Raw genomic sequence first — 27526 nt, 5'->3', positions numbered from 1 at the left:
GGACTTTGTCAAAGATTTTTTCTGTAATAATTAAAGTGATTTATGGAGTCTATTAGTATGATATGTTACATGCATTTATTTGCTTGTGTTGAACTATCCTTGCATTCCTCGAAAGCAGTCTACCCAGTCACAATGAATGGCCTATGAAACTGAATTTGGTTTGTAAATATTTTTATTAAGAATTTTTCATCCATAATCATCAGGGAAGTTGGCCTATGATTTTATTTATTTGTTGTGTCTTTACAAGGTTTGGGAATTGGGATAGTACTGGCTTCATAAATATGTTTGGTAGCATTGGCAGCATTCCCTCCTGAGGGCACAGTACTTCTTAGCAGTGAGTCTACCTGTGTGTGGACTTTGATTTGGTTGAGAGAGTTTTTATTGCTATTTCTATCTTGTTCTTGTTATAGCTCTACCTGTTAATAGCCTTTTGGTTTGTTTGGTTACTTATTGATAATGTATCCTTTCTCCTGTGTTTTCCAATTTATTAGAATCTAAGTTCCCAGAATATGCGGCCATGAGCCTCTGGATTCCATTGGCATCTGTTGGAACGCCTGCCTCTTCATCTCAAATATCACTGTCTTCTCTCTCTTTTGATAAGTTTGACTACAGGTTTTCAATCTTGTTTAACTTTGCAAAGAATCATTGATTCTTTAATTGTTCTTTTCATTTACATTTTATTAATTTCTTCTCTGGTCTTTATTATTTCTATCTACTGATTATGGGTTTGACTTGTTCTTAATTTTTTTAAGAACTTGAGATGCACTATTAATTTATTTGAGATTCTGCCAATTTTTTATCTATCTATCTATCTATCTATTATCTATTATTGTGTGGCGTGTGTGTGTGTGTGTGTGTGTGTGTGACAGATGTGTGGAGGTTACAGATTAGCTTTGTGGGATCAGTTCTCCCCTTCATTCTTTACATGGATTCTAGGAATGGAATTCGGGCCATGAGGCTTGCGTGGCGACTGCTTTACCCACTGAACCCTCTCAGTGGCTCCCCTATTATTTTTACACTTATTTGTCTGGGGCTCCAGCACACAAGTGAGGGGTGTATGACCAGTTTCTGGAGCCAGTTCTCTCCTTCCGCCAACCAACAGAGGTTGAGAAGAGAGAGCAAAGGTTTGAGTTCAGGTCCACCCCACACTGCCTCAGACCAAATATCCACTACATGGAACTCTATGATGCTGACTCAGAGTTTATGCCCTCCCTGAGATAATTAGGCAGACCAGGGCTCAGAGTACAGTTCCATGGTGCTTTCTCCGAACTCTCAGAATGAGACGTGTCTGAGGGACTTTTGCCTCGACATGGCTTCTTCCCACTGCTCTAGTGGGGTGCCAACACTACTCCTGCCCCTCTATTTTAATTGAAGTCTGGTGTAACTTGCCTTGGTTCTTTTCTATATCCTAGCCCTCTGCTCATGCCTTTGCTGTGGCACTCACACCATGAGCTAGCACAAGTCTTCAGGCCAAGTCCTCCAGAACAGATGCAGAACTCTCTCCCCTGTTCTCTTTCCCAAAGTTTCTTCTCTGGTTTTGTTATGGACACTGGTGTTTCCACCATCATCCACTTGATAGACGCTGTCCTCCAGCTGTGTCTGGTTTAGTCTTCAGATTGTCTAGCAGTCCTGCGCACAGGTGTCATGCCGTCTTCCTTCTTTCTAGAACATTGTTTTTATGGCTCTGGTTGGTTGGTTGGTCTGCCCAGGCTGACGTTAAACTCACAGTCCTTTTGCCTCTGCCTCTCAAGTGCTAGGACTGCAGTGTTCACCACCACTCCTTCTGGGATTAACCCTTTTTTTATTTAAACTTGTTGAGACTCTAAGGAAAGTTAAGAAACCCTCCACAGTTACATATGGACATGTATTCCTGTGCGTATGCGCGCGCGCACACACACACACATAGATAAACATAGACATAGACATAGACGCATAAATGGTATACATAGCTTCTAGGATTAGTAGACTCCCTACACCTCTCCTTGCAAGGATCAAGGTTGAAAATATTTCATCCAGAAAAATACAAATAACATCAAAAAATACTTAAGAACCCCCCTCCAAGGCCAAATAAATAAATGCACAAAAGGTAAGGTGAGAAGATTCTCTGTGGAGGAAAGCAGAGTGAGCACAAAGGCAGACCATCAGCAGGCGCCATCCATGCCTAGCCTTCCTCTCACCAGCAGCTGATTCAGAAAGCAAACGAAGGCTGATGAAGTTCCAGGAAAATTTCCACATTGCTGGTCCCCTATTTGAAGTCATTTAAAATACCCAACAACATCAATTCTTTTCAACCTAAAAGGTTTTTTTCTGGGAATTCATACTCATGGAATAAATTGGAAGATCTAAGCTCCTTCAAGACTTTCATGGCTTCACTTCGGGGCAGTGTGTTGCAATAGTGAAATTCTTCGTACCAAGGTTGAAGGAGGGAAACAACTCAGGCATGGGCAGGACAGAATGCTCTGCTGACCTTAAAGAAAAAGGAGAATGTGATTGTGGCATGTCAAATCAGGGCAGAACAAATCTGGGTAGTTAATACAAAATATTTTTCTGTATTCCACCCAAAGCATGAAGAAGACAAATGCTAACAAATATTCCACTCAAAGCATGGAGAGTTCATTGTACTAACATAGACTCTGAGGAAGAGAAGAATGAGAGTTTGTGGGTGTGTGGTTCAAATTCGGGGAACCAGTGTTGATACAGGTCCTGCGGAGTGGCTGTGATAAGCTAACTCAGAATTTCCCCTCTTCTGTTTCTCTCTAACACCCTTTTCCCTCTGCAACTGGCCCTTTCCTCTCCTCTCCACCCTCCCCTCCCCACCTCCTTCTATACCCTCTATTCTGGTCTCCTTTATTCTTCATTTTTTATTTCTTTGGAGGGATGCATCCTTCTTATATTATTGATCATGACTTGACTATCACTAATTTCATCATGAAGAAGTCAAAATTCTTATCAATGCTGAACGATGAGGATCTGTATTATAGAGTAATATGATGTGAATCAGCTCAATTAGAGGGAGAGAAAATCCTCTCCTGTGGGCTACAGCTCCTGTCTAGATTGCAAGCTGCATGCCTATCTCCTTCCACCACTGAGCCTCCAACATCCAGAACAGTACTTGGCATATGGTCATTACTCAGTAGGTAACATATGGGGCATGGATGGATGGAATGAAGAAGGCTCCCCTCAAGAAACAAAGAGACCCAAACTCTGATCTGAGTTCATTTGCTGATCATGAAAAGCAAATCAAAGATTTTGGAAATGCCTATACATAGTGATATTTCACTTGTATTTTAATGAGACAAGAGGCAGTGACTGGCTGTTTCACTTTTCTGACCTTCAGGTTGATTTTATTAATTAATATAGAAATGAAATATGACTACACCTGCACCTGGAGCACAGGACTGAAGCCGTTCCCCATCTTCCCCAGAGACCTACTGAGGGCGGTACCTAAGTTAAGATGGATAACCAGACATGCTGAAAAATGTAGTAAGAGGAGCAGGCCGCGTCCCACTGCCCAGAAATAATCACACAGAAATTGTATTAATTAAATTACTGCCTGGCCCATTATATCAAGCCTCTTCTTGGCCAACTCTCACCAATCTCACCAATCTATGTAACACCACGAGGTCGTGGCTTAACGGGAAAGATTCTAACTGGCATCAGCTCAGGCTGGAGCTTCATGGCGTCTGCCACACTGCCCTTCTTCCCGGCATCCTGTTCTCTTTTCCACGCCCATCTAAGTTCTGCCCTATCAAAAGGCCAAGGCAGTTTCTTTATTCAACCAATGAAAGCAACACAAATACAGAGGGACCTCCTACACCAGAAAAAGTTGACTGGACCTTGGGTGTCCTTGCTCTGTAGGATTTTGAATAACACAATGATCAGTATCCGCTGGTTCCAGTCATGTAGAGCTCACCCTGAGGCCTGGGGTCAGGAGTCGACACTGAGGATGAGCTGAGCTGCCCAGGGCCTCACACGGGAGACTGAATGGTCCTGATCCATAGAGAGTGAAATCAGATGAACCCATGTAGAAGAAATACAAAGACAAGCTTTCTTATCAATTTCGTATTTCCCATGAGATTAGAGAATACACAGTATTTTTCAAAGGGTGATTGGTGTGAGTTTAAACCATTTTTCTTTAAAATGAAAAGCATGATTGTTGGATGTGAAAATGTAGAAGAGGCTACGAGAAGCAAATTAAAAATTGAACAAAGTGGAATAAATAATTTAAATCATCTGTTCTGAAAAAGAAAATCTCCCAGAATTCAGAGAAAAGCATGGAGGGATGAAAGAAAAGCAAACATCAGAGTCAATCTGAAATTGGCAAAAACAAAACCAGTCTGAGGTAGGAAATACCTACACAGAGCAGCAAAACTAATGGAAATAACTCACATCAGGACATACCCTAGGAAGGTTTTCAAATATCCTACATATGTTAGATGAGTCCAGAATTATTAAGGTTTCTATTTTAAAATAGGGTTAACCAAAATAAGAATACATGCAAATTATGAGGTTATTAAAAAATATGGAAAACATGAGCACAAAAACCAGAGGGTGAGGAAGAAGGTAAAAAAGTGGCATGAAATAAGATGACAGTTTTAGCGGAGAGATACCAAGCATTACAATAAATATAAACAGATCAAATTTTTCTCTATATGGATGAAGATTATCACAAAAGCAAACTCTACTTGGACTAGAATAATAATGTTTAAAATAAAAGAATGGACAAAGGATATAAGATAATCATTAATATATAAAAGGAATATTGTGGCAATATTAATATAAAATCTTAATTTAAACCAGATTTTTAAAGGGGAAAACAGGGATAAACCTTTTTTTGTAGCCCTGGCTGTCCTGGAACTAGTTCTCTAGACCAGGCTGGCCTCAAACTCACAGAGATCTGCCTGCCTCTGCCTCCCGAGTGTTGGAATTAAAGGCATCTGCTACCATTGCCTTGCAGTGATAAATTATTTTTTTACATAAAAATAAAATTCTCATTATAAAGAATAGTAAACATTAGTCATTAAAATAGCATACAGTTATAACACAAAAAGCAGTCACTTTGATGAGAGACTCACGGCCACTATTATATTTGCCTATTCATTTCATGATAGAAAAGTTAAAATGAAAGTCACATCTTCTCATAAATATCTATAAAACTTGGCAACATTGATTAACCAACTGTTGTCAAACCAGTCTGACCTAACATCCAATAAAAACATATCAGCTTAAGCCGGGCGGTGGTGGCGCACGCCTTTAATCCCAGCACTCAGGAGGCAGAGGCAGGCGGATCTCTGAGTTCAAGGCCAGCCTTGTCTACAAGAGCTAGTTCCAGGACAGGCTCTGGAAACTACAGGGAAACCCTGTCTCGAAAAACAAAAAAAAAACAAACAAAAAAAAAACCATATCAGCTTTATAAGGAAGAAGAAAAACATCAAATTATGAAGGAAAATTTATGCACTGAACCCCAGAAGTGACACTGGTGATGAATTTAGCTCCATTTGATACATCCAAGGAGCTAGAGGATGGCTGAACAAATTTAGTGCAGCTATAGAAAACACACAAAAATGGTTTAACCCGCCGAACATGAAAAACACACAGAATCTGGGATTACCCATGGGTTTCATGTCCTATATGAAATGATTAGTGAAATGGAGGTATAAACTGAGAAGTTTTCAAAATGAAAGAGAAAAGAAGCTGAAAAACATTAGCTGATAATGTTTGAATCATGGGAAACTTCAAGTTAAATAGCATAAAAGTGTCCAGGGAAAGAAATCATGTTCAAAGAAATATTGACAGCTTTCTAAGTTAGAAGGAACATATGTACCAAAAGACAAAAATCAAGTTAGCACTTCAATCACAAAATGAAAAGAGAGCCACACTGAGATGCACCACGACTAAATTACTTACAGGTAACTATAAAGAGACATTCTCTACAGCAGCCTCCAAAGACAGACATGTCAAGTACAGAGCAACCAGCTAAGACTGACAGCAGAATTCTCATCACAAACAACCCAAGATGGGCTATATCGCAGAAACGTAGGCCTGAAAGAAAAGACCTTTCAGGATCCAATTCTACAGCCAACAACAACTGAACAACAAAAGGCAAAATAATTTTCAGACACACAATCTTGAAGAATTCATCTAAAGAGCTTAAGAATGACAAATTAAAAAAAAAATCATTCAGGGCCTGGAGGAATGGCTCATCAATTGAGAACCCTTGCTGTTCATCAGAAGACCAGAGTGTGGCTCCCAGTATCCACCTAGAGGGGCTCACAATTGCTTGTAACTCCAGGTCCAGATGATCTGATGCCCTCTCCTGGCCACCTCAGGTATCCACACTCACAAATCTCACACATGTATGTGCACGTGCATACACACACAGAGAGAGACGCTTTAAAATAATTCCTTCAAAGAAACAATAATAATATACAGAAATGTGAATCTACAAAAAGAATGAAGAATCCCCAAAACGATAGCTACTTAGTAAATAATTCCTTTTTGGTTACATCTCTCCATGGATCACTGATTATCTGAAGCAAACATAATAATGTGAGTTTACAACATATGTAAAAGCAAAATGCATGAGGAAGGATCAGTTCAATGCAGGAACTGAAACAGGGGAGGACCAGGGCAGAATGAGTCACACAGAAGAATCATCAAAAAGCAGAGCATAACAACAGAACTTATTCAACCTGAAGAACAGAGGGAAAACAGTACGGGGTAGAATGATCTCAGAAACACATGCCCAGTACGACCTTCAAAAGCACCAGTGCGCTGGAGAGATAGATAGCACAGTGGTCTCTTCCAGAGGACCCGAATCACCGCATCTGTATGCCGTCTCACAACCTCAGTACCTCCATCTCCAGGGCATCGAATGCCCTCTTCTGGCCTCCTCAAGCAGTGCACACACATGGCACACAGATACATATGCAGGCAAAACGTTGATACACATAAAATAAGAAAGAATAAATCTTAAAAATCTATGTTAAAAGCGAGTTAAAGATTTTTAAAGCAAAGTCATCTTATAAGAACACTGACATGGAGGATTCGATCACATGGGACTGAACTAACAATTAGTAAGAGACATAAAGGAAAAATCCCCAGTACCTGGAAGCAGAGCAGCACTTCACCTCTAGATGACCCACAGGACAGAGAGGAAGAAGGAAAACAAACACACAGAACTGAAGAAAGTGAAAACACGGGGCCTCAAAATGTGTGGACACAGCCAGGGAATTGCTGAGGGAAATGTATTACACTGCGCACATGCATAAACAGATGAAGAGTTTCCAGTCAACAATCTGAACTCCCTCAGGAATCTTGGAAAACAAAAGCAGAATAGACACAATGCAAGAAAGCAAATAGAGAATAATAAATCTAAGATGGGAAAAAATCAATGAAAATTTAAAAATAGAAAAAAAAATAAATGAAACAAAGAACTCATTCTTTGCAAAGATCAATAAAGTGAAAAAACTGGCAATACTCACAGATGACAGATTTCCCAGTATCAGCAACAAGAAAAACCTCTACAGACTCTGTAGGTCACAAAAGGACTTTAGGTGGGCCAGGGCCTGGGGGGAGCTCATAGTTAAGGGCTTGCTGTGCAAAAAGGAAGATATAAGTTCTGATCCCCAGCACTCATGTAAAAAGCGGGGTATTGCAGAGTGTGCCTGGGATCCTGGCACTAGGGAGGCAGCAACAGGTGGAGCCTAGGAACTCAAGGCAGTACAAAACCTAAAGTGTTGCATAAGTGATTGAGCCTTTGAGCTCCTCGCCTGCACACACTCAGCACACAGACACACGTGTGTGCACGCACATTCACACCCACACACTCAGCACACAGACACACGTGCGTGAACACACATTCACACCTGCATCAAGGACACAGACACACGTGTGTGCATGAACATTCACACCCACACACTCAACATACAGACATACCTATGTGCATGCACATTCACGCCCACACACTCAGCACACAGACACACGTGTGTGCACACACATTCACACCTGCACCAAGGACACAGACACATGTGCGTGCACTCACATTCGCACCAACACACTCAGCACACAGACACACCTGCATGCATGCACCTCCACACCCACACCAAGGACACTAGAAAAATCCTTCAGACTACTCAAGGGAAACTTCAAAATTTAGATGAGATCAACCACAGCCTCTGAAAAGCACAGACTAATGTAACCATCCAATATTAGACAGGTAATTGAATATCCCACAATTTGTAAGAAATTAAATTTATATTAAAAATTCTGAGAGATTTCTCAGTTGGTAAGGACTGAAGAGAGGCAGTGGCTACTGTTTACATTGCTATATGGGAACATGAAACATTACAGGCAGCCTAAGAATGTATTTTTCTCAAATGTTCTTGAAATAGTTTTAAATTAATGATTTCAGGAGTCACAAAGCAAAACAGTAGATACAAAAGGGGTGGACTCCATTGATGCAATCAAATAAGGAACAGGCTGCAAAATAAATAAAAGTTACTTAGAAAATTAAAAATACTGTCATAAATAAAAAGTCAAAAATAAATCATACCACAAGGCCTAGAAAATAATTACAATGGCATCGTGTACGGACTCAGGAGAGTCCAGGGTGTTGTCCTCAGAATAACCCATGTAGTTATTATTACTTCTCACATAACAGAGAAGGATCAAAATGACTGAACTATGCTTTCATTTCAAGAAGTTTCAAGGCACAGTAAGACAGACTGAACTAGGTAGGGATGGAAAGATCCGATGATAAGAAGCGTGAAGCCAGTGACTTGGGTGGAAAATGAAACTGAGCTAATGAATTCTAATTCTTAAAATGTGAACAAGGAAAGAAAATTCTGGCAAAAATCAATCAGAAAGAAAGAGAAAAGACTGAGGGGTGGGAGTGTGTTAACATCTGGACCAGCATTTTAAGCTCGTAAAGACTTCTAGAAATTCTCTTCTCCATGGGAGCAATGAAGAAGCTGGCAAACTCTGTGGAAGGGATTTTTCCATGGCTGAGAAATAAAGCAAAGGTTGGGACGGCAGAGAGTGTTTACTCGGTTAAAACAGCCGAAGTTAGGGTTCGGTTAGGGTTAGTGCTGTGTTTAGGACAAGCTTAGGGTTATGCTTAGGACAGGGTTAGGGTTTGGAGGTCAGTGTTAGGGTTGTGGTGGGCGGGGTTTTCACTGTTGTAACCTGATCTCCCTTTCGGCAGTCCTGCAGGAACCTCAGTGGTCCTCATCTTAGTACAAGCAGTTACTTGGTTGCCACTAGAGTGAGCCAAACAGAGCAGCAGCCCCCAAAGCTTCTTTGCTGTTGAACTTCTGGTGGTTTATGGTATCGCCCTGATTTTGGGATATAGTTGTCTGTACTTACTCAGTTTTTACCCAATTCCAAAACTTAGAGGTGTTTGTTAACTTCAATTACAGGCAAGTGTTGTAACTTTCTGTCTTCCTTAGATGATGTAAAGCCCGGAGGCTCAGGTGGCGAAGCTGGGAGGAGGTTGCAGAGCTCCAATGTTGCATTCAGTGCCATCTGCCTTCCTCCCCACACCTCAATAGCTTGCCCTAAAATTTACATAAAATTCAGGGAACTGAGAATATTCACACATCTTTCACTGACAGAGTGAAGTTGGAGGGCTGTAACTTCTAGGTTCAGATGAGATTACAAGGCTGTTGTAACCAGGACAGCATGCTGGTAGTGTAAGGGTAACCATGCAGATTTGAACACTGAGACTTCAAAAATGACCTCATGCAGTTCCAGGCATCCTATCGCTACCCAGAAAGTTCACAAAAGTGGCTCGGCAACTGACAGCATTGCTGCTATGGCAAAAGACCAGAGTTCAACCCCGGTTCCAGTTCCAAGGGTCCAGAGCCTTCTGCTGGCTTCTAGGAAGATACACCCTCACACAGACGCACAGGCAAAAGAAATAAACTTAGCCTTTTTAACAAAGAAACTGGCATGGAGGTTCTTTTATAATTTTAAAGAAAATTCACGATCTTTAAAAAAATTACATTTTATTTGTTTATGTGTGTATGTTTGTGTATCTGTGTGTCTGTTGGCATTTGTGTGCCATATGTGGAGATCAGAGGACAATTTTTGGGAAATATTTCTCTCCTTCCATTATTTGGGACCTGGGGATTTAACTCTGGTCATCATGACAGGCAGCAAGCATCTCTATCCACCGAGTCATCTCGCAAGTCCCAAGAAGAAAACTTAATGAGGAAATAAGACTCTGAGGAACAAATGGTGTAGAAAAGCTGTTGTCACGTGCAGAAGAATGAGGCTGGATCCCTAATTCACAGCTTAGGCAAAAATTAACTCAATAAGACAAACACAAACGCTAAACATGGAAAACTATCAGGGAAAAACATAAATGCTCTTCATTAACCAATAGGTACTTAGGTTGAAATAGGGGGGGTGCTGGAAATAGGACTCAAAATTGATAGAACATTGCGCTCTTCCTGCAGCCCATTTGTTGAGTTCTGAGCACCATGTTGGGGGATTCACAGCTGCCTGTGAACTGGGGCCCTTTTCTGGCTTCCTTGGGCACCTGAACTGAAGTGCACACATCCACACACAAGTATAAACATGAATAAATAATAAAGTGATCTTGATAATAAATAATAAAATGAAAGAAGTTGAAAGGCTACCCATAGGATGGAGAAAATATTTCCAAATCACTCATTTATATGACAATAGTGTATCCAAGAAGTTATGAGATCCCAGAATGTGTAAAAATCCCTTAGGATTCAACAATAAAAGTACAAAGAATTCAACAGGCAAGGGGTAAAAGGAGGAATTCTCCAAGAAATGACCCAAATGGTGAGTGGGGGTGTGACGAGGTGCTCACTGTTATCACAGCTTTATAGAAATACAGATCAAATCCATTCCATTCTTTCAGGAGAATGGCCATAACTTTTAAAATAGTTTATTAAAAGTGTAACATAGAAAATGGGTTGCCAGAGAGAATATTATAATGGTACAGCCTCTTTGGAACAGTCAGATTGTCACCCAGAAGACTGGAGCAACAGTGACCTGGCATGTCACTTGTAGATGTGCACGGAAGAGAATGAAAAATGTATCCATACAAAAATAATCAAAGTTCAATGTTAAGTATTTTTAACATTTTTAAGTGTAACTAATACAAGTGTCGATCAAAAGTGACAGGAGGGGGCTGGAGAGATGGCTCAGCAGTTAAGAGCACTGAATGCTCTTTCAGAGGACCTGAGTTCAATTCCCAGCAACCACATGGTGGCTCACAGTCATCTATAATGAGATCTGGTGCTCCCTGCTGGCATGCACGCATACATGGAAGGAATGCTGTATACATAATAAATAAATAAATAAAAATTTTTAAAAAATGACAGGAAAAAATCAACACACCTGTACATAGATGGAATGGTATTTAATCATAAAAAGGAATGAAGCATCATTATGCCTATTGCATGGATAAATCTTGAAAATATTTTTACTAAATGAAAGAATCCAGGCACAAAAGGCCACAAGTGTTGTGATCCTGCTTATAGAGAACATCTTGAATGATCAATTCTAAAGACAGAAAGTGGATTAGTGGCCGACAGGCTAGGGGAGGAAGCCTGGGGAAAGGCAGCTCCAGGGGCACCAGGTTTCCTCTGAGTGATAGCAATGTTCTGGAGTTAACCTGTAGTGATGTCATAGGTCAGTGAATACAGCAAAAAGTAGGGTGCTGTAAACTTTCAAAAGGTCAATTTTACGGTACAGAAACTGTATCTTAGTTTTCAAATTATTCTACTTGGAATAATGAAAATGCTTTAGCTATAGACCTAGAGGAAAGTGTCATTTTAAAGTATGTATTACAGAAATCACAGACTGCTAGGCTCAAAAATTGATGTTTAAGGATCTGGAGAGATGACTCAGAGATTCAGAAGCCCTGGCCTCAGTTTTCAGCACCCATGGGGCTGCTCACAACCATCTACAGCTCCAGTTCCTGGGCATCTGGCATCCGCTTCTGACCTACCCACACATAGTACATAGACATTGCACCTGGCACACGCACACACACACACGCACACGCATACGCGCGCGCGCGCACACACACACAAATGTATTTTCTTCAGAATTTGAAATGTTTGATGAACTAAGTTCCTTTGTGAGACTTAGCTCCCTAAAATGGACTCAAAAAGAGATAGAAACTGAAACACAATAAGAACAATTGTAAGGGCTGGGGAGAAGACCTGAGTTCTAATCCCACCACTGTGGAGCTGGAAACAAGGGGCGGGGCAAACAAAAGAGTGGAAGTAATTTGCATAGACTAAAAACTGTGACTGGATTTGAGATGATTTCTTCTTTTTTTCGAGACAGGGTTTCTCTGTGTAGCTTTGGAGCCTGTCCTGGAACTTGCTCTGTAGACCAGGCTGGCCTTGAGCTCACAGGGATCCTCCTGCCTCTGAGTCCTGAGTGCTGGGATTAAAGGTGTGCGCCACCATCGCCCAGATGAGATGATTGTTTAATTCGGGGATCATTTAGACTCAACATTTATAGACAACCAAGGAAGAGAGCTAATAGCCAACTGTGCTTTGGGGTGTGGATATAAAATTTCTTTTTCCTTTTTTTTTTTTGAAAAAGGATGATTGAATCCAGCTGCACATTAAGAATATAATATACTGCCACCAAATAGGGCTCATTATGAGAATAAGAGGTCAATCCAATATTAAAAGTCTACTATTTTAACTAACCATATTAGTATGTCAAAGTTGGCAAAAATTAAACTCTTTATATACCAAAAATAATGCTTATAAAATTTGATTTTTTAAATTACATTCAATCAAATTTCACTATTATGAAAAGTACTAAAAGCATAATTAAATTCAGGAAAAGCAAACAAGGCCCAACCATCAGTGTTGCTTAGTTCCATCTTATCATCGCCTGCCAATGCAGGTCAGAGATAGAGCCTTAAAAAATAGATATTCAAAGGTTGAATAGGATCTGTAATAAAAACTAATATATGTATATATGTGTGTGTGTGTGTGTGTGTGTGTGTGTGTGTGTGTGTAATAACATTTTTAAATTTTTTTCCTTTGTACTTTTTAGGAAAACAAAGTCATCTCTACCTACATATCATAAAATTTCTTGCAATTCCTAGAGATCATAAATTCAATTGTTATCAGAGTATTTTAGTGACTTCCAAACCATTTGCTGATTTCTAGAAGTTGTTGGTGCAACTTTAAAAACACAGCCATCACTAATTAAGCGAGCAATAATCTGACACACAGCACATGAATTCCCCAGCCACTTACCACTAATTAGTACTCAGAGGCCGCCGGGTGCCGCGCTTCTCGCAAGATCACAATATTGTTCAAATGCTGACATGTCTGCCAGCTTCCACTGAACACGCAGCGATGAATCCAAACATTTCTAACCTTCAAGACATTCAGTTTCTACAGTTTCAAACCCATCACCCTTGAAACCACGCAGAAAGTGTGGACTAGAATATTGCACGACCACACGCCACCTAACGCATTGTGATCAGGGAGGGATAGGCAGTGTGTGAGCTGGTCATCTGCGAAGACTGTGTCTCCCTGGGACACGACAAGGACCTGAGGTAGTCAGTACACTCTGTCGTGTGTGCACGATGTGGGATCCCCTTGCCCATCCTCAAAACGTTTTCCCACCGCCGAGTGACACATGAAATGACTGTATTTAATTACAAAGATCATTTTATCAACTTCAGTTACCTTTGATCCATTTGGAGAGGCAAAGAGTGGTCACGGCAACAGTAATAATACATTTTAAAGCATGGTTTAGTGAGAAAAAATTAAAGAAAAAAATTTTAAGTTTTTACTTTCTCCATTAAACACCATTTTCTGACTGTTTATGGGTCGGATGTATTTTCTCCCTGACGGTTTCTCCCGCTGCCTTTGTCTCTACCCAGCGCCTTCCCTGTGGCTCCTGTGTCCCCAAGTCTTAGTCTTCATCACAACAATCCACCGCCCATCGTTAGTAAACCTCACATTGCTGTTACTGTTCATATTTTACTTTAACTTACAGTGGATTATCTTTCTAAAAACAGCAATTCTCTCGATATTTGCTCCTATTACACTAGTTTTTGTTAAACTGATAAATTTGAAAATTTCAAACTACTTTTGCAATTCATCATGGCCCAAGTATTCTAAGTTCCATTGTTTCAACTTTCAAATCTTTGGCTCTATTATTAATTTTTCCCTGAAACTATATAATGCATGACAATAAATCAAACTCTAATTTAGAAGACATTCTCTTACTTACGATATACAGGTCAGCCACGGGATTCTCAACTCCAGTGAGTCAGACAGCACCGGATTAAAATGTCCAGGAAGTTTGCTAAAATGTTGTTCTCCCCCCAGCTCTACAAGGCTTGCACAGAATCTAATAAGTTTTTCATAGAAATATTGTTCATTGGAACCATTTTTCTCATGTGTCAACAATAAATTTTGATAAATTATTTCAGGTGCTTTTCCTTCCTGCCTCATGAGATCAACAAAAGCCCATTAAATTATCTTCAAACTCTTGAAGTTTGTGAGTTAAATAAATTATTAAAACTATTTTATATGAAATGGTTGAGGCTTCATCAATAATGATTGACATTTTACTGCCTTGATTTATACATTTTCCAAAAAGTTGTTTTCTTCTCTCAGTAGATAAATATTTCTGCAACAAGCAAGTCCATATATTTAGATTGCAATGATAAGCCCATATTAATGGTATTCTTTACTTGAGGTTATTAAATATTTTATGTCTGAGGATGAACAATCATTTCTAAGCATGTAGACAATGTTCTCTAGATGGTTTTCATTTGCTTTAACAATATTTTGATAAACTTTAAGAAATTGTATTACAAATACTTATATGAAATTGACTTCTAATGTTTCTATGATTTTTCTCATTGATGAGAGAAATGTTCTCTAGATGGTTTTCATTTGCTTTAACAATATTTTGATAAACTTTAAGAAATTGTATTACAAGTACTTATATGAAATTGACTTCTAATGTTTCTATGATTTTTCTCATTGATGAGAGAAATTGTTCCTTATTTAAAAATGCAAGTTTTAACAGGCATAATTGTCACTCTTGTGAAATGTGGAAATATGGCATTTTCAACCTAAAATTATTTTTAAGATTTATGGATCTTACTTTTTATGGTAATGAGTACGTTGCCTGCATGTATGTCTGTGTGCCACACGCATGCCTGAGGTTAGTAGAGGGTATCAGATCTCCAGAACTAGAGTTACAGTTGGCTGTGAGCCACCTTGTCAGTGCAGAGAGACAAGCCCAGGTCTTCTGCAAGAACATCCAGGGCTCTAACCATTGACCTATCTTTCTAGCCTTCAACCATTTTTATTTTAAAATTTTATACATTGATAGCTTGTATGTGTATAGAACGACTTTGGGGGAGTTGGTTCTCTCCATCGTGGTTCTGGGGACTGAACTGAGGTCACCAGGCTTGCATGATAAGCACTTTTACCACCTAAGGCTCACCTGAAACTTTTAAATACACAAGTTTTGAGCATTCCGATGCTCTGGGCAGCCACCGATATGACAAAGCTGTCATTTTGTGTTTATTGAAAAGACCACATCGTTTTTATTGCATTCATTTCAATTGCTTGTTCTCTGGGCCATTTCTACAGCCCTAAAGGTCCCAGGTTCTGGTTCCCGCACAGTATCAGACTGTTTCCCCACATTTCAGGGTGAGGAATGTGGCTTCTTTGTTCTCCCACAGCCAGAAAATTCATGTTTATCATACTTAAAAAAAACACAGAGGAACTTATCCCAAACCGTGCTGTATCTTCAATCTGGATTTCATTGCTAATATTTTATTATGAAGTCTTGAATTTATAAACATCAAAAACACTGCACAATTGCTACTTACACAGCTAATTGTTGCCCACTCATAATAACACCAAAGCAGGATGGCTATATTTAGAAGCAGGAGTAATTGCATAATTTAGCCTAAAGCCATCGTTCTCAAACTTTTTGTTCTCACAATCCTTTCTCACGGTTGAAACTGATTTAAGATGCCCATGGAACTCTGGTGTGAGTGGTTTACGGCTATTGATGCTCACCGTATTAGATGTGAAGACAGAACTTGACTTTATTGTTATTTATTTAGTTATAACAACAACAGTAAAGTTATTCAAAGTTAGCATAAATAAAATGTTTGTGATAATAACTATATTTTCCAAGACAGGAGGAGAAAGAGTGAGAACAGTGCTATTGTATGAACTTCTTTGATGATCTGCTTAATAGGAATCATCTGGCCCCTCCCATGTGTTTGCATATTCAGCAGGATGGACTCCCTCATGTCCTGCAGCCTTCAGAACGTTCCAGCCCATGGACTGTCTCATGTCATGCAGCCTCCAGAACATCCTAAGCACATGAATTATCTAATGTCATGCAACTTCCAAACATTCCAAAAACATCTATGCTAAAACCGGGGGAAAGGAGCGAATGAGCTTCAGAGTTACATCTGTAAAATTAGTGTCTCTTTACTGACCCCGAGGGAGGCCTGGGATCACCAGCCCAAGTGCATTAAAGCACTTTATAAGTGCGCTATGACCATGCTTTAGACATGTTATAGTACACATGTTACCATCTCTGAAATGAGGCAAACTGACAGAAGAGATTGTTAAGATGTTACTGTGATGGGGGAGGAAGCTATTTCAGCAGGAATTTGAATTAACCAATTTCCGTTAGAACATATGTCATTAACTGGTTTTGTTGCACTTTGCTGTTTGCTAATGTCCAAACACGTTTCAAAAGGTGAAGACTGGTCAGACATGCTGGACAGCATCACTAGAACATTAGTCTTGCTGAGGGCTTTACTTATTTAGTGAGGAGCGTTGCAGTCTTCAATTATACGCTGCCACATGAGAGTCAGGAAGAACAAATGAAAAAAAAAGAAACAAAGTAATCAAGGATGCTAAGTAAGAAAAAGCCTGTTGCTAAAGCCCTGCTGCTGGGGCAGGAGAGATGGCTTGGTGGGTAAGGGTGGGTATTGCTCTTGCAGAGTGCCAGAGTTCAGTTGCCAGCACTCAGGAGGGACAGTTCATAACCACCTATATCTCAGACTCTGGGGATTAGCACCCTCTTATGGACTCCACAGGTACCTGCACGTGCAGGTACACGCACCCATACACAAACACAAATACATAATTTTAAAAGCAAATCTTAAAATATGTCGTTACCTAAAACCGCATAGATGAGAGGTCCAGAGATGGCTCAGTCAGCCAAGTGTTTGCCATGCAAGCCTGCGGACTTGAGTTTGGATCCCCAGAGCCCATGTAAGATTCTGGGTGTAGTGGTGCCTGTCGGCAACACCAGCAGACAGAGGTGATGGCAAGGGGCTCGCTGGAGCTGGAAGGCCAGCTAGTTCAGGAGAGACCTTGTCTCTAAAAATAAGGTGAAGAGCAACTGAGGAAATACCCAGTGCACTCACAAGCATGTACACACACACACACACACACACACACACACACACACACACCATTATATGTTTGGGAATATCAACATCCACATCTATGTCTAATTTTCCTAAATAACAAGGGCAATTTAAATTTAACAAAATATGCATGACACATATGAACAGCAGAACTTAATTCAAGGCTATAAAAGAAACCATATTATTATCCAAAACGGAGGTTTCAATGGTCTATATTCAATACTCTTTTTATAAACATAATGTTATTTTTATACTTAATAAAATTAAAGGTATTTGTATTAAATTTGATTTGAAATATATGCAAGAATAACTAAAAAGAAAGGAAGAAAGGGGAGGAAGGAAGGGAGTCAGAAAGAAAGGAGTAGACAGAGTATTTGGTCTGCTTTGATCAATGCTAATGTGTATTAAAGCATACAGTATGAAAATAGCGCAGTTCTCAGACCAGAATAAGTAAGCACATAAATAAACAAGAACAGATACTTTCTCCCAAAGACCCAGTATATGTAACCTCAGATCCTAAAATGAAGAGAGAATTATTCTGTAAACAGTGATACAACTGGCTACTATTTTGGGGGGAAGTTAAGATGCCTAAATTACAGATCAACAAAATAAATCCCAGTACCATTAAAGATTTAAGCATCAATCAGACATTTAGAGCAACTGTACACAGATACAGAAGAAAGATGTAATCGTGAAACAAAAAGGCTCTTCTATGCATCAAAGAATAGAGGTTTGATCATACAGTAGGAAAAATGACTGCAGAAAAAAAGTACAAAGTAAGGAAAAAAACAACAAATCAATATACTGGGCATTCCAGTAGAGCGCCAGCCCTACTCTCAAGACAACCCAGGCAGCCAGGAAGCAAAGAGAGATACCCGACTTGTTGTAAGGAAAGAATGAAGCTGGGGTATGGTGTCATAGGGGGTGCTCTTCCAGCTTGCAGTGGGGTCCTGGACTCGACCACTAGGACTATAGAAACAAACAACTAACCCATTTACTCAAGAAACCAGTTTCCTTCAGGAGGTAGGGGCACATGCCTTTACTGCCAGCACTAGGAGGCAGAAACAGGCAGATCTCTATGAGTTCCAGGACAGGCTCCAAAGCTACAGAGACACCCTATGTCAAAAAAACAAAAAAACGAAACAACAAACAAAAACCAAAAAACCAGTTTCCATCTACCATATTTTCCAAGTGTAAAAGTAACCTTAGAGTCTATTGGATAAAATAGGGGAAAAAGTATAAATTAGAAATATTTGGGATGGATATGGAGGTGACCAGGTGGATGTACTTAGTGGAATTATTTAAATGTACACAGTCCATAGTACAGCAGTTCCATTTCTTAAAAAATACATTTTAAATTTATTTGTGTGCATTTGTGCACATGTGTGTGTAGTGTGTGCACATGCGTGTGCACATATGTGTGCATGCATGTGCACATATGTGTGCATGTGTGTGCGTGCACATAAGTGCAGGTGCCACAGTGTACATGTGGAGAGGTCAGAGGACAATCCTCACAGAAATTGATTCTCTCCTACCACGTAGCACCACGTCTATGTAGGCCCCAAGGGTGGCTCGAGTCATCATTGGCTCAACTCTTTCATTTTTAAGGAGAAATTCGAGTAGGTTCCTAATAGGATGAATGTGTTCAGGATGCTCTTCACAGTATTCTCCCTCCAAGAAAAAAATACCCCAAACATGTTATCAACAATAAGGACTTATGTTAATGTACACTGTATCACAAGGGAATGGTTTTCTATGTTTCGTGATATCCCAAAGTCATCATATAATAAAGGTTATATGTAGTCGACATTATGTGAATCCACGAGAGCCCTAATAAAAGGATAACAATGACTTATTAGGGAACACCTATGAATAACAACAAGGTAGAGAGCCTCCACGGTCATCTGTTTGCCCTGGGGTCAGTGGATGTAGGGATCCCATCTCCAACCACCCCGCACAAGGGAGTGAGAGAGCCCTCTCTTCTTTATAAGATATCAGTTCACACACAGAAGCCACACCCTAAGGCCAGTACCCCAAAACTATTGGCAGAATGAATTTCCACAATAGTTATATTCATACTGACAAACTATTTAGTTATTCCTAAATAAGATATATACCTGTTGATGATATATTATCATTTCAAGCAGCATACTGAGTAATATTTTGTTGTTTTTAAAAGCTTAGTATTCATGCATCTGTATTACTGTGCTGACTACTTTTATATCCATTTATCACAGTTTAACATTATCTGAAAGGAGGGAGCCTCAATTGAGAAAATGCCTCCATAGGATTGGAGTGTGAGGGATTTTCATAATCAGTGATTGATGGGGAGGGCCCAGTCCAGTCCACTGTGGGTGGTGCCATCCCTGGGTTGGTGGTTCTGCGTTCTATAAGAAAGCAGGATGAGCAGGGCATGAGGAGTAAGCCAATAAGCAACACCCTCCATGACCTCTGCATCAGCTCCTGCCTCTGTTTCCTGCCCTGTGTGAGTTCCTGTCTTCACTGGTTTTGGTGATGGATGTGTGAGTGAAATAAGCGCTTTCCCCCAAGTTGCTTTTGGTTGTGGTGTCTCATTGCCATAGTAACCCTAACTAAAATAATTACAGATAACCACGGATAACATTTGTGAATTTTGTACTAAAATAATAATAGCTTGAGCATGAGGTTAAATACAATTTTACTTCTTGCTCTTTTTGCTGTTCTATATTTTTCAACATTAGACATGGATGGCTTTTATAATTTGTATATTTTAAATCTTGCATGACCAATTACCAGTTGAGTTTGGTCCTTAATACTTGAGGGGTGTTGTGCTGGCTTAATATGAATGTCTCCTCTTGGGCTCCCATGGTGAACACTTGGTTCCCAGCTGGTGGTGCTGTCCGGGAGGTGTAGGAGGAGCGGCTTTGCTGGAGGAAGTACATCAATGGGAGTGGGGAGCTTACGTCTATTTGCCTTGTGTCTCTCCTCACCTTCCCACCCCCAGTGATAAACTCTCATCCCTCAAGACCAGCAGTTCTCAACCTGTGGGTCACGAATTCTTTGGTATACCTCTCCAAAAATATTTGAATTACGATTCATGACTGTAGCAAAATTACAGTTATGAAGTAGCAGCAAAAGTAATTTTATAATTGGGGGTCACTACAGCATGAGGAACCATAAACACAAATAAATCCTTGTTTCTATAAGTTGCTTCGATCATGGTGTTTTATCAAAGCGATAGAAATGTATGCTCCCCTGTGGCAGAGTGTGGAGATTGGCCTCAGAACTGATTCAGACTCCCAGGACAAGATGCTGTTGAAGGATCAAAAGGAACAAATGTATGACGAGAAGAGACAGCCAGACACAGGGCATGTGGGAGATAGAGCCCACGTAAGCCTTCTCAGGCCGCAGGGAAAGCCCCTCCAAAGGCCCATTCACACGCAGACGGAGTCCTTCACAGGTCCCTCAGGGAAGACCCTGGGGAGTGTGGACTCTGCCCCACTCACTCGCCCTCTGATCCCAGAACTCCCTATTTCTTTCATTACTGGCCACCATTGTCTTTAGATCAAATCACTCAAACAAGGAGGACAAATAAGGCCATGCTGAGCTGCCAGGGCAACTTCTCTGTCCTCAGCAAGCCAATGCTAAGTGACATGTCACCCCACAGGATGCCATGCTTGTGGATCTGTCTCTCATCAGACCCGCCTTCTGGTTCAGGAACTCATCTGACTTGTACCTGGAAGCCTGTATTTAGCCTGACATAGTAAACCTGTTGTGATTCTTGGAAGTTAGCACCACATTTTCAGTGTGCCACCATTCCCCTATACAGCCCATCCATCCATTCCTTCATCCCCTCAAACAAATGCGCACTGCTCTCCTGCTAACCTGCCAGCAGCTGGCAAACACCAATTCAGTGACTAACAAGATGGCCAGAGGGATGGGGTTTGGCCATGGGCTAAGAGGAGGCTGCCATCTTCCTGCTCCTGCTACTCAGAGCTCTCCCACCAGCAGGGACAATCCAAGGATTTGTGCATCAAACAATGACTCAGCCACTTAAAAGTAGTGGGCAACCGACTGTATTTCTGAGCTTGTTTCTCTGCTTGTAAGCTTGGGACTCAAAGTAACATACATTATGGAGTTGCTTTGGCCATCACTCATTGAAATGGTGCATGTGACGTTGATAGAGTTGGGCCGGCCCAGTAAATAGAGCCTTAGTTGTTGTTGGCATTTTCCTTGTGACCTTGCCTGAGCCCCACCACTGCCTCCTTTTCTTGGGTCGTGATGAAACCCGAGAACTCCCCTAAAATCAATGAGGATACCAAGGTCCACAGGAGGTGTAGCTTGCTTAATAGCACCCAGTAATCCTATCGACATGGACCCAAGCCCCAGACCTGTTGTCTCCCACGCTGATACCTTTCAATAGAGTCTCCTTCCCCTTTGAAGAACAGAGCCTTTTATAAATTTCAGGGATAAGGGGCTTGTTCCATTCTTCTGCTTTAGCCATGGGCCATCATTACGCAGTGAAGCTGGGCTGATCTTCCCTGGGATGTTTTATGCTTACCAGTTCCATTTTGGCAGTGTGCACCTCTTCTGGGTGGCAATAAAATTGCCCTGGAATCCGCACAGGAAGTGTGCCTGCCCTTTGTGTGGCTTATGAACTCTGAGCACAGTGCGCCCAGGATTAAAACACTGGCTTGTGAGGACCGGCTTGTCCCAATCCCTGGTGATGCAGTCAGTGCTTCCTCACCCTGAAGAAGGGCAGCTTTGTCAACACTCTCAAGGTGATGGTTCTGTGACCACATTCTTCTCATAGAAACGCTCCCTGAGAAATGGCTAATAAACCCTCAAAGAGAACTCAAGAAGGAGCTCATCATCTCACGTCTTTAAATTGCAATTGACACAAAATCTGACTTTTTAAAATTCACCTTTTTCTTAGCGTATAAAAGAATGAGTGTCCAAGACATTTTTATACACGGGTGTCATTGCCCTTCACTCACATCCACTTCCCACAGCCCTCCCTTGTCCCGCCCACTGTCTCATCCCAGCTCTGGCTCAAACAACACCCTCATATCTCTTTGTATCTCTATCCTGATTGGTATTTCTTCACAAGGCTTACCACACGGCACAGCAGGTTGTTCTGAGCTGTCTGAGTCTGTTTCTCGCTTGCCTCTCTGTCTGGAAAGTGAACTCCTGGTGAAGCTCTTTGTAATGTTTGCCGGCCATTGTAAAGACAGACCTAGGACACCCCAGGACCTACACTGAAGCCACTGAAAAAATAAACAAGCTAGCTAAAGATCTTTTTCAGTGTCACTGGGGCCTGGAAGATGGCTCAGCAGGTAAAGCACTTGCTGCCAAGTCTGACACCTGAGTTCACCGTTGCTCTTTAGAACCCGCAGGTGGGAGGAGCGAAGTGACTCCTACAGTTGTCCTCTGCCCTCCACACACACATGCGTGCACCTGCATCCATATTCTCACTCTGGGATCATCCTGTGTCTCAGACACAGATCTATTGACCAGCTGACCTAATTTTAACTTGTTTGTACCAATTAACATGAACCCCACAAAGTGGGGAATTTATAGTGGATTAATTAATCAAGTTAAGGAAAGGTGATCAGTTTGAAACAAATGCAGATAACTCACTAAAATAGTTCACGCCTCCTTCAGAGATGCCACCAGGCACCCTGCCTCTTCTCTTCTTCACTGGCTCCTTCTGTGACAAAAGCTATGATGACTGCTGTATTGAGCGATTCCATCCCATAGCTACCTAATAAGGAAGGCTGAGACTCAGAGGGCTTGAACAAGCATGAGCATCAGAATACAGGAGATGAAAGAAAGAATCTCAAGCATTGAAGATACAATAGAGAAAATAGACTCATCAGTTAAAGAAAACATTAAATCTAACAAAAGCTTAATCCAAAATATCCAGGAAATATGGGACACCATGAAAAGACCAAATCTTAGAATAATAGGTATAGAAGAAGGAGAAGTTCAACTCAAAGGCACAGAAAATTTATTTAACAAAATCATAGAGGAAAACTTTCCCTACATAAAGAAAGATATGCCTATCAAGATACAAGAAGCTTACAAATAACCAAAAAGACTGGATCAAAAAAAAAGTCCTTTCACCACAATCAAAACACTAAACATACAGAATAAAGAAAGAATATTAAGAGCTGCAAAGGAAATAGGCCAACTAACATATAAAGGCAGACCTATCAGAATTATACCCGACTTCTCATTGGAAACAATGAGAGCCAGAATGTCATAGTCAAGTGTTATGCAGACATTAAGAGACCACAGATACCAGCCCAGACTACTATACCCAGCAAAACTGTCAATCACCATAGAAAGACAAAACAAGATATTCCATGACAAATCTAGATTTCACCAATACCTAACCATAAACCCAGCCCTACACAAAATACTAGAAGGAAAACTCCAACCCAGGGAAGATGGCTACACCAATAAAAACACAGACAATTGATGATCTCATAACAGCAAATCCCAAAGAGGAAAGAAAAACACACAAATTAACATCACCAATGATGCAAACTAAATTAACAGGAGATAGCAATCACTGGTCATTAATATCCCTTAATGTAAATGGACTCAACTCACCTATAAAAAGGTGCAGGCTAAAAGATTAGATACAAAAAACAGAATCCATCCTTCTTCTGCAAACAAGAAAAACAACTCAACCTCAAAGTCAGACATCGTCTCAGAGTAAAAGGTTGGGAAAAAGTATACCAATCAAATGGACCTAAGAAACAAGCTGGCATAGCTGTCCTAATATCTGACAAAATAGACTTCAAGTTAAAGTCAGTCAAAAGAGATAAAGAAGGTCATTTCATATGAGTCATAGGAAAAATCCATGAAGAGGAAATCTCAATACTGAACATCTATGCCCCAAATACAAGGGCACCCTCATATGTGAAAGAAACACTTCTAAAGCTTAAATTATACATTAAACCCCAAACAGTAATAGTGGGAGACTTCAACACTACCCTCTCACCACTGGACATGTCAGTCAGACAAAAAAATGAACAGAGAAATAAGAGAACTAACAGATGTTATGACTCAAATGGACTTAACAGACATCTATAGAATATTCCATCCAAACAGAAAAATAATATACCTTCTTCTCAGCACATCATGGAACCTTCTCAAAAACTGACCACATAATCAGTAACAAAACAAACCTCAACAAATACAAAAATTTGGAATAACCCAATGTACCATATCAGATCACCATGGTATAAAACTAGAAGTCAACAGCAATAGCAATTCCAGAAAACCCACAAACACATGGATATTAAACAATGTTCACCTCAATTATCAATGGGTCAAGGAAGAAATAAAGGGACAAATTAAAGACTTCCAAAAATTCAATGAAAATGACCACACAACATACTCAAATTTGTGGGACACAAGAAAGCAGTGGTAAGAAAAAAGTTCATAGCGCTAAACCTCTATATAAAGAAGCTGGAAAAATCCCACACTAGTGAATTAACAGCACATTTGAAAACTTTAGAACAAGAAGAAGCAAACTCACCTAAGAGGACTAGCCAGCAGGAAATAATCAAATTGAGAGCTGAAACCAACAAAATAGAAACAAAGAAAACAATACAAAGAATCAATGATACAAAGAGCTGGTTCTCCCAGAAAATCAACAAAATAGACAAACCTTTATCCAAACTAACCAAAAGGCAGAGAGAAAATATCCAATTAACAAAATCAGAAATGAAAGGAGGGACATAACACCAGACATGGAGGAAATACAGCGAATCATCAGGTCATAGTTTGAAAATCTGTACTCCACAAAATTGGAAAACTTAAAATGGAAAAGTTTCTGGAAAAATTTCACTTACAAAAATTAAATCAAGACCAGATATGCAAATTAAACAGATGTATAAATGCTGAAGAAATAGAAGCAGTCATCAAAAGTCTCTCAACCAAAAAAAGCCCATGACCAGATGGTTTCAGCTCAGAATTCTACAAGACTTTCAAAGAAGAACTAATACCAATACTCCTCAAATTATCCCACACAATAGAAACAGAGGGAACATTGCAAAACTCTTTTTATGAGGCTATAATTACTTGATACCCAAACTACAGAAAGACATCACTATGAAAGAGAATTACAGATCAAACTCACTCATGAACATTGATGCAAAAATACTAAATAAAATACTGGCAAATTGAATCTAAGAACACATCAGAACCATCATCCACCATGATCAAGTCAGCTTAATCCCAGAGATGCAGGGATGGTTCAACATATGAAAATCTGTCCACATAATCCACCAAATAAACAAGCTAAAAATAAAAACCACATGATCATCTCATTAGATGTTAAAAAAGCTTTTGACAAAATGCAATATCTCTTCACAATAAAGGTCTTGGAGAGAGCAGGGATACAAGGAAACACCTAAACATAATTAAGGAAATATACAGTAAGCCAACAGCCAACATCAAACTAAATGGAGAGAAACTCCCAGCAATTTCCCACTGAAATCAGGAACAAGACAAGGTTGTCCACTCTCTCCATATATATTCAATATAGTTCTCTAGGTCCTAGCTAATGCAATAAGACACCAAAAGGAGATCAAGGGGATACAAATTGGAAAAGAAGAAGTCAAACTCTCACTATTTGCTGATGATATGATAGTTTACATAAGTGATCCCAAAAATTCTACTAAGGAACTTTGACAACTCATAAACACTTTCAGCGATGTAGCAGGATACAAGATTAACTCAAAAAAATCAGTAGTCCTCCTGTACAAAGATGATAAAAGGGCTGGGGAAGAAATCAGAGAATCAACACCTTTCATAATAGCCACAACTAGCATAAAATATCTCAGAGTAACTCTAACCAAACAAGTGGAAGATTTGTATGACAAGAACTTTAAATCTTTGAAGAAAGAAATTGAAGAAGACACCAGAAAGTGGAAAGATCTCCTATGCTCTTGGGTAGGCAGAACTAACATAGGAAAAATGGCAATCTTACCAAAAGCAATCTACAGATTCAACACAATGCCCATCAAAATCCCAGCAAAATTCTTCAAAGACCTAGAAAAAATGGTACTCAACTTCATATGGAAAAGCAAAAAACCCAGGATAGCCAAAATAATCTTGTACAATAAAAGAACTTCTGGAGGCATCACAGTCCCTGACTTCAAACTCTACTTCAGAGATACAGTACTGAAAACAGCCTAGTATTGGCATAAAAACAGACAGGAGGACCAATGGAACCAACTAGAAGACCTGGATATCAATCCATACATCTTTGAACACCTGATATTTGATAAAGAAGCAAAAAAATCAAATGGAAAAAAATAAAGCATATTTAACAAGTGGTGCTGGCATAACTGGATATCAACATGTAGAAGAATGAAAATAGACCCATAGTGATGAGTCCTGCTTTTTATCCTGCTCAGCTCCTGCATGGCTAGCTTTACACCTGAAATAATAACACACAAATTGTATTCATTTAAACACTGACTGTCCCTTTAGTTCTAGCCTCTTACTGGCTAGCTCTCACATATTGATTAACCCATTTCTATTAATATGTGTAGCACCACAAGGTGGTGGCTTACCAGGAAGATTCTAACCTATGTCCATCTTGGGCCAGAGCTTCATGGCATCTGCCTGACTCTGCTTTCTTCCTCCCAGAAGTCTGTTCTGTCTATTCCACCTACCTAAGCACTGGCCTATCAAAAGGCCAAGGCAGTTTCTTTATTAACCAATGAAAGTAACACATAGACAGATGACCTCCTACTTTCGAGAAGAGATTTTGATTTTGTTTCCACAGAAAATGAAAGGCTGTGGATTCATTCTGAGATAAGAAAAATCCACTTTGATCAAGGAAAACCACCTGAGAAATCTCCCATAGGAACAGATGGCCTGGATGTCTGAGTTCTACATCCAGAACAGGTTCAAGACTACTGCCTGAGATGATCAAGACTCACAGGATACTCCAGTCAAGACTTGATTATAACTCTAAATTTTCTTTAGGTCCCCATAAGATTATCAGCACTCCCAACCAGCAGGAAGTAGCCTGGAAAACTACACCCACATTCCCCAAAAATGGACTATGGATAT

Source organism: Arvicola amphibius, chromosome 6 (genome assembly GCF_903992535.2).
Source record: "Arvicola amphibius chromosome 6, mArvAmp1.2, whole genome shotgun sequence".
Lineage (NCBI taxonomy): Eukaryota > Metazoa > Chordata > Mammalia > Rodentia > Cricetidae > Arvicola > Arvicola amphibius.
The sequence above is the reverse complement of the archived record's forward strand: the minus strand, read 5'-3'. Positions refer to the sequence as shown.